This window comes from Chelonoidis abingdonii, chromosome 1, assembly GCF_003597395.2.
Source record: "Chelonoidis abingdonii isolate Lonesome George chromosome 1, CheloAbing_2.0, whole genome shotgun sequence".
NCBI lineage: Eukaryota > Metazoa > Chordata > Testudines > Testudinidae > Chelonoidis > Chelonoidis abingdonii.
The window spans coordinates 125,122,671-125,135,730 of record NC_133769.1 but is presented as its reverse complement, the minus strand read 5'-3'; the positions used below and the strand labels follow the sequence as shown (position 1 = coordinate 125,135,730).

The following is a 13,060-nucleotide window of genomic DNA, read 5'->3' as shown; positions in this document are numbered from 1 at the left end:
TTCCTTCCTAAAGAAGCCGACCAAATGCCTCACAAAGCTTACTTAGAAATCAAGCAAGTATACATAACTTTGAACACACGAATGGTGCCTGCATACAACTAGGATGAATATAACCAGTAGATCATAACCTTTACATAAATATGTTACATGGCATATGTAGCAAAACCCTATTCTAGTTATATCATACATACATTTATAAGCACCCCCCCCCGCCATAAAGCCTTATGGGGTACACTGTCACAGACACATCACCCCAAATCATCACATGAGGATTAGTTAAAGTTGTTTGTACAGAGCCTTGAAGATGAAAAGTTCTCAGCATTTGTGTGTAATGTGACCAATGGGTACACTTAAGGAGGAAATAGAAAACGACACTTGTGAGGCTTGGTCTACCCTATATTGGCATAGCTGTGTCAGTCTGGAGGTGTGAAAAATCAGACCCCTGATAAACACAGCTAATGCTAACAAAACCCCCAGCATTGATGCAGCCATAGTGACAGAAGTGTGCTTTTGCTGGCATAGAGAACATCATCGGGGAGATGGTGTTCCTACACCTGCAGAAAAACTCCTTCTGTTAGCATAGGCTGTGTCTACACCAGGGGGCTATGCCTGCATAAATATGCCAACACAGGCACTGTAGTGTAGAGGTAGCTTGAATTATACGTAATAAAAGGGCAAAATAGCCTTCCTTTTCCAATTGTACTGATGGCTGTGAAATAGCAAATTTTCCCATGTTTTTCCAATTTGTATCTGCCATCGTAAATGATAGAAGTCTCTAATATAGCATGATTTGTGTCATCAGCTTTTGCAGATTTTTATTAATTATTTTTTGTCTCCCAAATGGAAGATGCTATGGTGAAGATCTGAACTGGAGCTGCAGCTAACCAGCTGTCAGAGGTTCGAACTCTAGTGAGCAAGCTCCCCAGCAATGTCTTAAAATATGGAGGGGCAGGGAGGAAGAAGAGAGAGACTTAAAGATTTCTTGCATCTCCATTTAGCATCTCCTTTGGACAAAGTGATTTGTAAATTGCATCTTTTTTCCCCCTTCCCATGTTTAAGGCTTGACTTGTCATGTGTGTTATCACTGGAGCTTAAAATGGAGAGAACTTGCATGGGCACTGTGATATCCTATTAAAAATTATCCAGATATATAATTTTTAATGAAAGTAAGCCAAAATATTAAAAGTGAGGAAAAAGCTCAGCTTAATCATGTGTTTGTGTGTGTGCATGTTTGTGAGAGCCTGTGAAAGTGTATGTAAAGGACACCACCAGTTTATATGTACTTTCTGAATGCAATATGTATTTACAGTTTCAGACCCATAAACTGTTTCTGTCTGTTCTTTTAGTTGTTTCATTTCACTTTGAAATACCCATTTTGGCAGGTATTTTTCAAACTAGTGTTTTGAAGCAACAGCCTGAAAAGTATATGTGTGCATAGGCTCTAAGCCTGGGTTGCCACCACCTGATGGGCTTTCCTAGAAAGACAAGAGTAGCTGCTGCTGCTCCTGGACCCTTTATGAACCCAGAAAGGACAAGGAGCCTCTTCCTTTGACTCTGTGGGGTGGAAAAGCCAGGAGTCCTTTTCCAGCCTAGGATGGGCAGAGAAGAAGAGGACACTTGGATCCCTAATAAAACCTGCATGGGGTGTTAGTGTGGTTCTCGGCTGGCGCCTAAATGCTACTGTGGGAAGAGTGTTGCCTGCAAAATGCTATTATGGAAGAAATGCAATTAAACCATGATTTATTATTATTATTGATTTAGATCTATAAAAATGCTACAAAAGGCTGCCGAGCCACACACTTCAGGCACCTTTGACATTATTTAGGAATCCACCCTTTGGGCAGCATTACAATTTAAGATGTAACGAATGGCAACAGATATAGTGAAATTGCAATGTAGTAGCTTCACTCACATTCCTGTTTCTAACACAGACTGGAGCAGCTGCTGTCCTCTCACATTGTATAGCAGGGATGACCAAACTTACTGACCTTCTGAGCTGCATATGACAATCTTCAAAAGTTCAAAAGCCTGCCAGGGGTCAGAGTTTCAGCACCGCAGGAGGCACCTGCCAGGGCTCAGGGCTTCAGCCCTAGTCCTGCTGAAGCCCCGAGCCTCATCAGGTGCCTTCTGTGGGGCTGAAACCCCAAGACTCCTCTACCTGCTGGGCAGAAGCCAGAGGTGATGAATGGGCACCTGGGGTTACATGTTCCCTCAGATTTTTGCCAGGGTCACATGGTGCCGCTGGGGCCCCTGCACCACAGGGGCTGGAGCGGCAAGTGGCAAGCTGGAAGCTGCAAGCTGTAGCTAAGAGGAGAGGCAGTGGCAAACAGCTGGTGGCAGCAGGAAGAGCCTCTGCTTTTGCTGCTGCCTCTCCGCACAGAGCTAAAGCACTGGCCCATCCCTGCAGCTCCCAGCTGTTTGCTGCTGCCTCTTCACACTGAGCTAACAGCTGAGAGCTTCAGGGAGGGGGTTGCTGAGAGTAAGAGGGGGGGCAAACCTTTAAATTGTGCCCCCCCACCTCAGCAGGCACCAGCTGTCTCTGGCAGATGCCCCGAGCTCCCCCAACCCCACGTGTCTGGTAGGCGGAGAATGGAGGGGCATGGGTGACTCCAGGAGCCGCACTTTAACTGTGAAAGAACTGCATGTGGCTCACAAGCCATGATTTGGCAGCCCCTGCTCTATAGGAAGAGCAAATGGGAGAGAGTGCATGTTGCTTCTGGAACTGTGTGTGACCCTGATGATTAAAGCCTGCTGGATCTAACATCTGCAGCCAGGTCTTTTGGTTTGGCAGCACTCTGGTGTGGTAGTTATATATATATATGCCAGCTTCTTTGAAATTTTTAAAATGGAGAGTTTGAATGAATTCTTTGCAAAACTGAATAATACTTTCTTTAAGTAATGCATTCAGTAGCCACTGTTCTACTACTTTTGACATTAAATTCAATTTATTTTACAATCTCTACGTTTCCAGGGACTGAGTCAACATCTGCATTACTCCAGTTTTACACTGGTAGGCCTCCATTGACTCAATGATGAATCAAGCCCTCAGTGTTCAGTATGCCATATATTTTTATATTGATAATGTAGACCTGCATCATAAAAGATTTTCAGCAGGAAGCTGGAGGTTTCAGTAACTGGATAGAGGATCATTCTGGCTTTTAGGTACATGAGGTAGTGTAAGAAACTACTGTGGCACATTAGAAGGATGTTTTTGCTAAAAAGATCATCAGCGCAAATAGTTTGAAATGTTAACACTTACATTAATAGGTTTCAGAGTCAACACACCATTGAGCTGAATAGGAAAAATTTACATCTGTCTTAGAGTTCTTTTTTTAGGCTGCCTGAAAAGTAACAATATTGCTTTGGTTCAAATTTGATTTACATTTCTAGGCTTCAAAGTCTAGACATTTTATTTTTTATGAAAGTTTGAGGGGCATGATTCTGTGGCAAGAGGTGGATTCTGCAGCCACAGATTAGTGGAATTCATGGAGTCCAGTGAGTGATGCTCATGAGAAGCATGTACCAGCATGTGTAAATAAATCTAAAGCTGCATAAGAACAAGCACAGAGAATTATAGCACCAGACCTCATTCTGTAGGGGCCAGAAGTGGAACAAATTTTTCCTACCAGGCTGTGGAGCTGCTCCAGTGCCACTACTTCTGCCTTGAAGTTGCTGTAACCCCTGCTGCTGCACTCCTTGGGACAAAATAGATGGTAATCAGGCCCACATTTTCCCCGTTCATGTCTTGTGGCCATCCCCAGATGCATGGGGCATGGAGGGTCCTCTGGAACTGGGCTTTGCAACAGTCTGCGACTCTGCATCCCTTGTGGGGGCTTCCCACATATTTCACATTGTACAGACCCACTCCTATCCTTCTGCAGCAGGGACTTTCTACACCCACAGAAGAAAGGGAAGGCTCTTCCCCAAAATGTATACATTAGGTCATCTAAATTATGTTTTACTTTTGGGGTGCTTAAGTGTGTGTTTGAAACATCTGGCAAAATGTGCATTGACTTAATGGAGCCATAATTTCATCACTGGAGGTTAATGTTTCCCACTCCAGTTATGTAGTACTTCACTGTTGGGTTTTTCACTGCTAATTCTTTTGAAAAAAATAGGCCATGCCCCTTCTCGCTCTCTGCACCAGCCAGCAGAGCAGGACTGGAGCAGTGTAGGAAGCGGGAGGAGGGGTTTATAATGTATCCAGTAATAGCAAGCACAGTTTTGTGTATTTCCGCTGACCTCCTAGGCATTATGCTTGCCTGAAGAATGGTGCCTGCTTGAGTTTCTTCATTGTTCTTGTTTCCTCAAGTTATTTGCTTAAAGCCACCATCCTGCACTGTGGTAATTATATTCTTCCAAAGCTAGAGTTAAAATCTCTCACAAACATTTCTCTCCAGTCAGTTTGGTGCCAAGGTTACTTGGGAAACTTGAATAGATACAGGGCACTGAAGTCCCACAGTTGTGTGCAACAACAAAGCTTAGTTTGTTACCAGTTTCAAGGGAACACTGCCAAGGATTTCTGGACTATTTAACTCACTGTATTTTGAAATTGTACTAATCAGGTAGGAAAATCCTCAAAGTTTTCAATATGTATTCTTTTAGTTCATATGTTCACTCTGTTTTTGATCTACAAAATATGCTTCTCAGTTCATCTGATTCAGAATGTGGATGTTAGTAAAGGGACACCATAAACAGACATTATGAAGTCAATACTTGTCTATTTAATCTATTTAGAGACAGGCATGAGAGAGCGAGACTGGTGTAGAGGTATACAGGTTTTATCAGCATTACTTTGAGAGGGACACTTTACTTGCAAGTGGCAAAACCGTACGTGCATTATACGGCTGATCACAAATGATGGCAAATAAAACCTTAATAACATGTCACTCCACCATATGTCTGTATGTCCCATGTCTGTTACAGAAAACTTTTGTTTTTAGTATTGTTTCTGGAGATTAAAACAGTTATTGAAACTATATCTTGTATTTCTCCAACTATAAAGCTAGGTGACTCAGATTTTCATTTGAGTTTATAGGTGTTCGCTGGCTAATGACCTTGGGATACATCCAGCCTTCCAATAATAAAGAGGTTCATTCTGCTGTTTATTCTAATGTATTTCTAGTCTCCATTAATAATACCACCTCATAAAGTGCACCCAAACACCTTGTCTGGGATTTTCATAAGAGGCTAAGGGAGTGAGGTAGTGAACTTCTATTGAAAAAATCAGTGGATTTTGGGTTCCTAAGTCCCAGCCTTAAGGAACAATCCAAATCATTCTGCATCATGGTGGAAAAGCCAGGTTTAGATACAGGGTAATATTTTTAAAAACAAGGTAGTCCCATTTTCAAAAAATACCCTAGGCATTTAGGAGCCTATGTCCTGTCAGCTTTCAGTGTAAATTGGTTTCCTATGTGCCTGTGTCACTTTTGAACATGGAATCTGAGCTCCTACGTCACTTAGGAGTGTTTGAAAATTTGAGCAATGAACTTGTTTCAATTTGCCAGGCTGGTAGTAGGCTAAGCATGACAAAGTTATGTGCCAAATATGCTATAGTCCTTGATAATTTACAGCTCCCCATGCCAGATCACATGTGTAAAGGGTTTTTATTAGTGTCGAGGGGAGCCAAGGCCCAGATCCTCAAATGTATTTAGGTGTCTAAATACGCAAAAGTGCCTATTATCCAAGCTGGAGGTCATATATCATGTAATTATTGCCTCCAAAGGCGGGTGTTTGGGAAATACAAAGGGAAAATGCCAGTGTTGCAGGGCAGAAAGGTATGTATTGTGGGTGGGGAGTAATTTAATTCTTCAAGGTTGGGCAGTGTGACAGGAAAGTCCTCATCTGGAGAACGGTGGGCCAAAAGCCCATTATGGGTGTAGGGAAGGGGAAGAGATTGAACTCAAAAACTATGTTTTATGTAAAATGTCTTGATCTCAATTGTGTGTGTTTTTAACAACTGGCCTGTTAACAGCATTACCATTTAACTGGTTGCAAACAGACTTTGAAGCTAGACATCTCGCTAAGATGAATGGTGAAGCAAAACAGTACAGTTCATACTGTACCTTTCTGTTACTATTGTTTTGGGGCAGTTTTCTGGAAGGCTGGACAAACAGGCAACAGTAACTGCTAGCTGCAACGTGAAGATTCTTTTAGATGGAAAAACAACCTGTAGAAACTTGACTCAATAAATTAAATAAAAATCTTGGGCTTCCACAGGAAACTTCAGAAATTGCTAAGAGTGCCCAAGAGAGCATGATCTGTGTGTTATTATTTTATTTGACGTAGTTTGCCATGTCACATTGTATCATTGTTCTCAAAACACCTCTTAAATAATCTGGCTAGCAGGGAATTCAGCATCTTGCTGCAGCTACCTTATATTATAAAAGCAGTCCCCCCACTGATAACAGGCATATCCAGGCAAATAACTACTTAAGAACTGTATTAAACCTTGGTATTTTATTTATTTATTTGTTGTTTATTATAGGGACTACTGAGTGCCAGTTGCAGGCAGTGGCAAATCCCACACTGAGTTCAATAGGATCATTAGTCCCAAAATTCTTTCCTTTTTTTGTAATTATTTTTATTAGTTGCCATGTAAAAGGTTGGCCTCATAAAACCTTTCTCCAGAAACTAAAAAAAGGAAGGTTGTAACACTGGAGAAAAGTCTCAGGTGAATTAGACCAGTGGTTCTCAACCTTTTTTTCATTTGCGACCCCCCAAAAAATTTTGAATGAATGTTCAGACCCTTTGGAAATCTATTGTCTGTATATATAGTTGAATTCTGTTCAGTCAGTTTTCAGTCTAAGTCCTTCACGACCCCTTAGACATAGTCTGCGGACCTCCAAGGGTCCCTGGACCACAGGTTGAGAACCACTACCTTTTCTTGACATGTTTGCTAGTCGGAAGTGGCTTGAGCAGTGAAGGTTGGACGTGAGTATGAGCTTTCCCTACATTCAGAGATATTTGGGTCCATCTCAGGCTTGGCCATACTAATCAGTGGAGATATTTGTATTTAGAGAAGGGCTTACTTTTTCCCAGCACATCTTTTCTTCTTATTTGGCGATATCCTACTACTGAATTTGTGGCATCAGACATTTCCATGGCAACAGACTGTGATACCATTACCAAAGGATATACCTTTACTAAAGGATTAGAGAGATAAAGAGTCTGGTACATGGGAGAGAACTCTTAGGTTTAAACACGGTGGTCTGAAATAATACTAATAGAAGCTCTGAAAATGGCTAGCACATTGCATTTTGTACTCTCTGTGTGTGTGGGTGTATGTGTGTTGTAGGTTTTCTGCAGTATTACAGTTTGAAGGCTCTAAGGGAATTAATTCATAACCACATAGAAAGCTACTCCCTCTCCCCAGCATATTTCAGGTGGAGCTGATGTCTTTGGACTATAACCAGTGTATTCATTCAGTCCTTTTTCATATTTCTGTCTTTTACTCTGTGTCCTGTCTTCACTGTCTTCTTAAATGTTGTAATACTTAAAGTCTGAGAAACTCCTTCTCTATTCATTTTTCTTTGAAAGCAGATTCAGACTAAATACTTCTGCAAAACACTGAAAAAATTCGCATTTGTTTTATTCTGCATGGCTTAGAAAGCAGATTCTCTCTCTCACTGGTTTTGCATTTAATAATTTTTGCCCCCTACTTCCTCACCTCCTGCACAAAAGGAGAAAACTACAAGAAAAGCTGTAGTTGAAGCTCTCTGACAAAGCAATGCTTTTCAAGAGCTACACTACTTTGTACCCTTTGAGTGTATTTTCACAAAGCAGGGGAACGTAAGGACTTTGAGTTCCTCATTCTTTACTATTCTTCTCACCCAGAGTGAAATCATGTGTTTGATCATTGCTTAAGAAATGCAACCTGTTAATCTTGTCTTTTAAGGGCTAAATTCTCTGCTAGTTAAAACTAGGTTCAACTTCCCTGAGGCTCGCATCAGTAACCCCAATATAACCAGGGCCCATTTTACATGAGCACAGGGGAGCTGCAGCAGTTTACACTAGCAGACAGCTTGTTCCCATGGTTTTATGATATAGTCCCCATTGAGGTGAGATTAGGAACCAGCAGCCACTCCCACTCTGGCATTCTACCTGAAGCCAGCACAGTGGCTCCAGAAGTGCTGAGGGGGGAGTATGCCCAAGAGGCCCTACTTACACCCTTTTACCTGTGGCACATTCACTTCCCCTGTGCCAGTCCAGCAACTTCATTAGGCCAATGTCCTCGGGCTTGTGCTTGGCCCCTATACAGAGATGCAAGGGGCAGTGGGAAGGAAAGGTTTCCTTGCCCTGCACCCTTTGCTTCTGCCTCACTCACCATTGTATGCCCATGCAGGAGTAGATGCAGTCTAAACCCTTCATTTTTTGTTTTAATTTTCAGTGTTTCTGGGCCAAGGCTCTTTCCAAAAAAATATAACTAAATAATGTATCATGAAGTAAATAAATATTCTACAGAACCAGAACTTTCACTTAAAGCGGTATCAACTAAGGCACAGTCAAGACATGAAGAATGGGTAACCCGGCTAATACTGTCAATACCTTATCATCGCTCAGCTCAGCCACAGGCTCCTTTAGTTGTGCGGAAATGCTCTGTCAGAAAAACAGCATCTTGGTGATTTTAAGTCAGTTAAAAATATATTTATTTGATAGGATGTTCTCAGGTTAGTCACACACAGTCCAATTTCTAAGTGAGCTTCTGTGTATAGAGGTAACTACTGAAACGTGGAGGGTTTGTTTACCTCATTAATATTGTGAAATCTGGCTCAGCACCCAAGAATGAAGAGAGTTGTTCCTTCTTGCCCTGTACCTTGGGCAGTTGTTTTCACCAGTGGGTACAAAACTCTACCATTCAGGTTTAGTGACACTTTATCCACACACCGAGCAGTGTAACAGAAAATCAGGCCCAAAGAAAGTATCACTTCAGATATAGCTACAGCCGAGTTACTTTACATCAGATTTTAGGCAGTTCATTGTGTATTTTTTTTTAGAAACTTACTGCAGTAAAATGGGCTGTAATTTTTGCTACATTCTTACCTCAGTGTATGTTACTATTGTTTAATATGATTTTTATGTACACATAGGCTACATCTGCACTACGAGGTAGGGATGCAATTCACCTGCTCATGTACCTTACTTGCACTAGCGCCCATCCAGCTAGCCTGAGCATGAATAGCAGTGTAGCCAGGGCAGCACAAGTAGCAGTGACATGGCTGAGGCGTGTTAGAATAATAGAATGACAGGGTTAGAAGGGTTGGCAAGGGTCATCTACTCTAACCCCTTGCCAAGATGGATGATTTAGAGACAACAAATCCTGCAAGACAGATGGCTATCCAGCCTCCTTTTGAGAGCTTCCAGTGAAGGAGCTTCCACAACCTCCCTAGCAGGGCTGGCTCCAGGACTTTTGCCTCCCCAAGCATCAAAAAAGAAGAAGAAAAAAAGCCACGATCACAATCTGCAGCACTATCGCCGTTGCTTCCGTCTTTGGCGGCAGGTCCTTCGAGCCAAGACGGAGTGAGGGACCCGCTGCCGAATTGCCGCCGAAGGCTCAGACATGCCGCCCCTCTCCGTTGGCCGCCTCAAGCACCTGCTTGTTGGGATGGTGCCTGGAGCCGGCCCTGCTCCCTAGGCAGTTTGTTCCATTGTCCTACTGTTCTTACAGTCAGGAAGCTTTTCCCAACATTTAATCTAAATCTGCCATGCTGTAGTTTGAACCTATTTTCTCTTGTCCTGCCCTCTGTGGCAAGAAAAAACAACTTTTCTCCATCTTTTTTGAGCACATGCTCACCAGTTTCAGGTGGGTTTGTACTTGGCCAGGCTCGGCTGTGACTCTGCTAGTGCTACCTCTGCTGCCGTAGCTCACTCTAGCATGATGAGAGCTAGCATGACTATGTATGCACGAGCAGGGAAATCGCACTCCTAGCTCATAGCGTAGCCATAGAGCGAGATATTCTATGATACAAACAGTAATTAGGCACCCAACTCCTAAAGCATTTTAAGGGCAGTTAGGCATCTAACTAACTCCTCTTTCTGCCTTTGAAAGTGTCCCCCATAATGTTTAGCTTGTTTTTGTGTGTATAATCTTTGTTTGTCTGTGTGAGCAGCAGGTCCACTTCTAAGAAATAATTCTGCTGGCGAAATTAAGGCCCTGATTCAAGATACTTCAGTGTGTGTGTAGCTTTAAGCGTGTGAGAAATCCCATTGACTTTAATGGGACTACACAAATGCTTAAAATGACACATGTGCTTAAGTATCTTGCTGAATTAAGATCTAAGAAAACAAACCCACTTTTCTTGAGATAGCCACATTATTGAGTCCATTAAAATTAAATAGCCATTTAGATATAAATGTTGTATGAGGAATAATCTTCAGGGTGAATAATTTTTTGCTGCAGAAACGCAGCCCACCTGCTTTTCAAGGGAGCTATGAATAGTTGTCAGACTTTAATTTTTATTTCAAGAGACCATTCTCCATATAAGATGGGTGTCTGAGGGGATCGGGCCTGCCCATCTGCTGCAGTGTTAGATATGCATGTTTTTCTCTCTTTGTCTCCTATTAGTTATCTCTACAATCCAGAGATCTAGAGTAGCTTGAACTATTAATATAATGTCACATGAGGGCTCAGAACAGCCACACCATCCCATTCCGTCCCTTCCTCCCCACACACATATTTACTGAGATGTAAGATCTCTGCCAGAAAAAAAATACAACCCAGTAGTTGAGCATAAATTCACTATCCTAAAAGCTATTTGTGTCTTTCTTTGCTCGTGGAAGTCAATGAGATCTTACCATTGGATTCAATGGGCATAGGATTAAGCTCTTATTCTCTTCTGCTTATTTCCTCAACATTGTCCCTCCAGAATAGCACTGAGTTGCAGCTGGCATAGGAAAAGCTGTCATTGTGGCTGCTTTGTTGCTCTACCTGCCCTCTAGATAAATAGAGGAGTTTGGTGTACAGGATGTGAACCAGTTTCAAGAGCACTTAAGTCACTAAAGGCATGAAACTATTAAACAAAACTTCAAAGCTCCACTGATTTCTTCTGATTGTGGATTTTGTCCATATTTATCCATATGATTATAAAGTTCTAATTGGACATCTAAGTCTCATTTTCTGGGTTTTTCTCATCATAGGCACAGATCCTACAACTGGATCTCTACCAGCAAAACCCTGCACTGGTCCACTGGCATGGACCTGATTGCAGGATATGGGCCAAGGCTAACAAGGGGCTCATGACCATTTTTCCAAGTACTCCATAATATCCACATAGTTAAAACACTGCCCTAAAGGCAAGTGTTGGTCACATTACACATAACCCAAAATTAAGTCGCTGGAGAAGAGACTGTGATTTATTTTAAGTTATTTTGTGGGGAGAGCCCTAAGATTTTACAGAAGCTTTTGGTTTTTTTTGCTTCGCTTTTTATAACTGAAGCATTAAGAACCATGCAAAGCTGGCTTTCTGTAAATAAACAAGCTTATGCACTGAAGGGACAATAGGTCATTTTTTTGACACTTGCAACAGATTTCATATCCCTTAATCTGAATTCTTTTAAGAATGAGAAAGTTGCTGTGTTCAAATTCCTAATGCAGGCTAAAAAAATGGGCTAATTAAACTATAGGCCTATTATTAAAAGACTAATAGTGACATGGTGACTAAAAGAAGTCTAAGTACAATTTACAAGTTTTATATATCTGCTTATACAGTAGCAAAAATGGGCTGTGATTTGATTTGCTCGCACAAACCAAATATCAGATCTCCTAACCCAGTGTAAGTTAAATCACAGAGTACAAATGACCAATTCACTCAATTCATAGACTCCAAGGCTAGAAGGAAGCATTGTGATCATCTAGTCTGTATAATAAAGGCCATAGTATTTCCCCAAAGTACTGTTGGCTTGCTTAGCCTAACCAAAAGAAGGGTGAGGGGAGATATGATTGTTCTCTTTAAATATTAGAGGAATAAATAGCAGGGAGGGAGAGGACAAATTCCCAATTTTTTTTTTTGCCCTTGCTCCCTAAATGCCCCCCTCCAGGATTAAACTCAACCCTGGCTTTAGCAGATTAATGCTCAAACCACTGAGCTATCCCTCCCCAATGGAGATTTTGGGACCAATCTTATTTAATCTTTTTATTGTTGACACTGGCACAAAAAGTAGGAATGTGCTAATAAAGTCTGCAGATAACACAAAGCTGGGAGGCATTGCCAATACAGAGAGGGGCCGTGATATCATACAGAAAGATCTGGATCACCTTGTAAACTGGAATAATAATAATAGGATGAAATTTAATAGTGAAAAGTGCAAGATCATGCATTTAGGGATTAATAACAAGAATTTTTCTTATAAACTGGGGACACATCACTTGGAAGTAACAGAGGAGGAGAAGGATCTCAAAGTATTGGTTGATCACAGGATGACTATGAGCCACCAATGTGATATGGCTGCAAAAAAAGCTAATGTGGTCTTGGGATGCATCAGATGAGGTATTTCCAGTAGAGATAAGGAGGTGTTAGGACCGTTATACAAGGCACTGGTGAGACCTCATCTGGAATATTGTGTGCAGTTCTGGTCTCCCATGTTTAAGAAGGATGAATTCAAACTGGAACAGGTACAGAGAAGGGCTACTAGGATGATCCAGGGAACGGAAAACCTGTCTTTTGAAAGGAGACTCAAGAGAGCTCGCTTGTTAGAGCCTTACTCAAGAAAGACCTGTTGAGGGGAGATCGATTGCTCTCATAAATATATCAGAGGGATAAATACCAAGGATGGGGAGAGGAATTATTTAAGCTCAGTTACCAAGTGGACACAAGACAAATGGATAAACTGGCCATCAGGAAGTTGTAGACTTGAAATTAGACGAAGGTTTTCTAACCATTTAGAGGAGTGAGTTCTGGAACAGCCTGCCAAGGGGATTAAATGGGGTGCAAAAGACATAATCTGGCTTCTAAGATTAATGCTTGATAAAGTTATAATGAAGAGGATGGTATAATGGGATAGCCTAATTTTGGCAATTAATTTTATCTTTGATTATAGCAGTAAATATGTCCAATTGCCTGTG

At 41.6% G+C, this 13,060-nt stretch overlaps 1 protein-coding gene across 1 annotated transcript in view; it reads left to right on the top strand.

Moving 5' to 3' along the window:
- The first annotated feature begins 4,278 nt into the window (after positions 1-4,278).
- Positions 4,279-13,060, top strand: part of LOC116834144 (solute carrier organic anion transporter family member 1C1-like) — a 55,369-nt gene continuing 46,587 nt past the window's right edge. The window contains exon 1 of the mRNA XM_032796051.2: positions 4,279-4,565. The gene's annotated coding sequence lies outside the window, so the exon portion shown is untranslated. The remainder of the gene's footprint in view (positions 4,566-13,060) is intronic.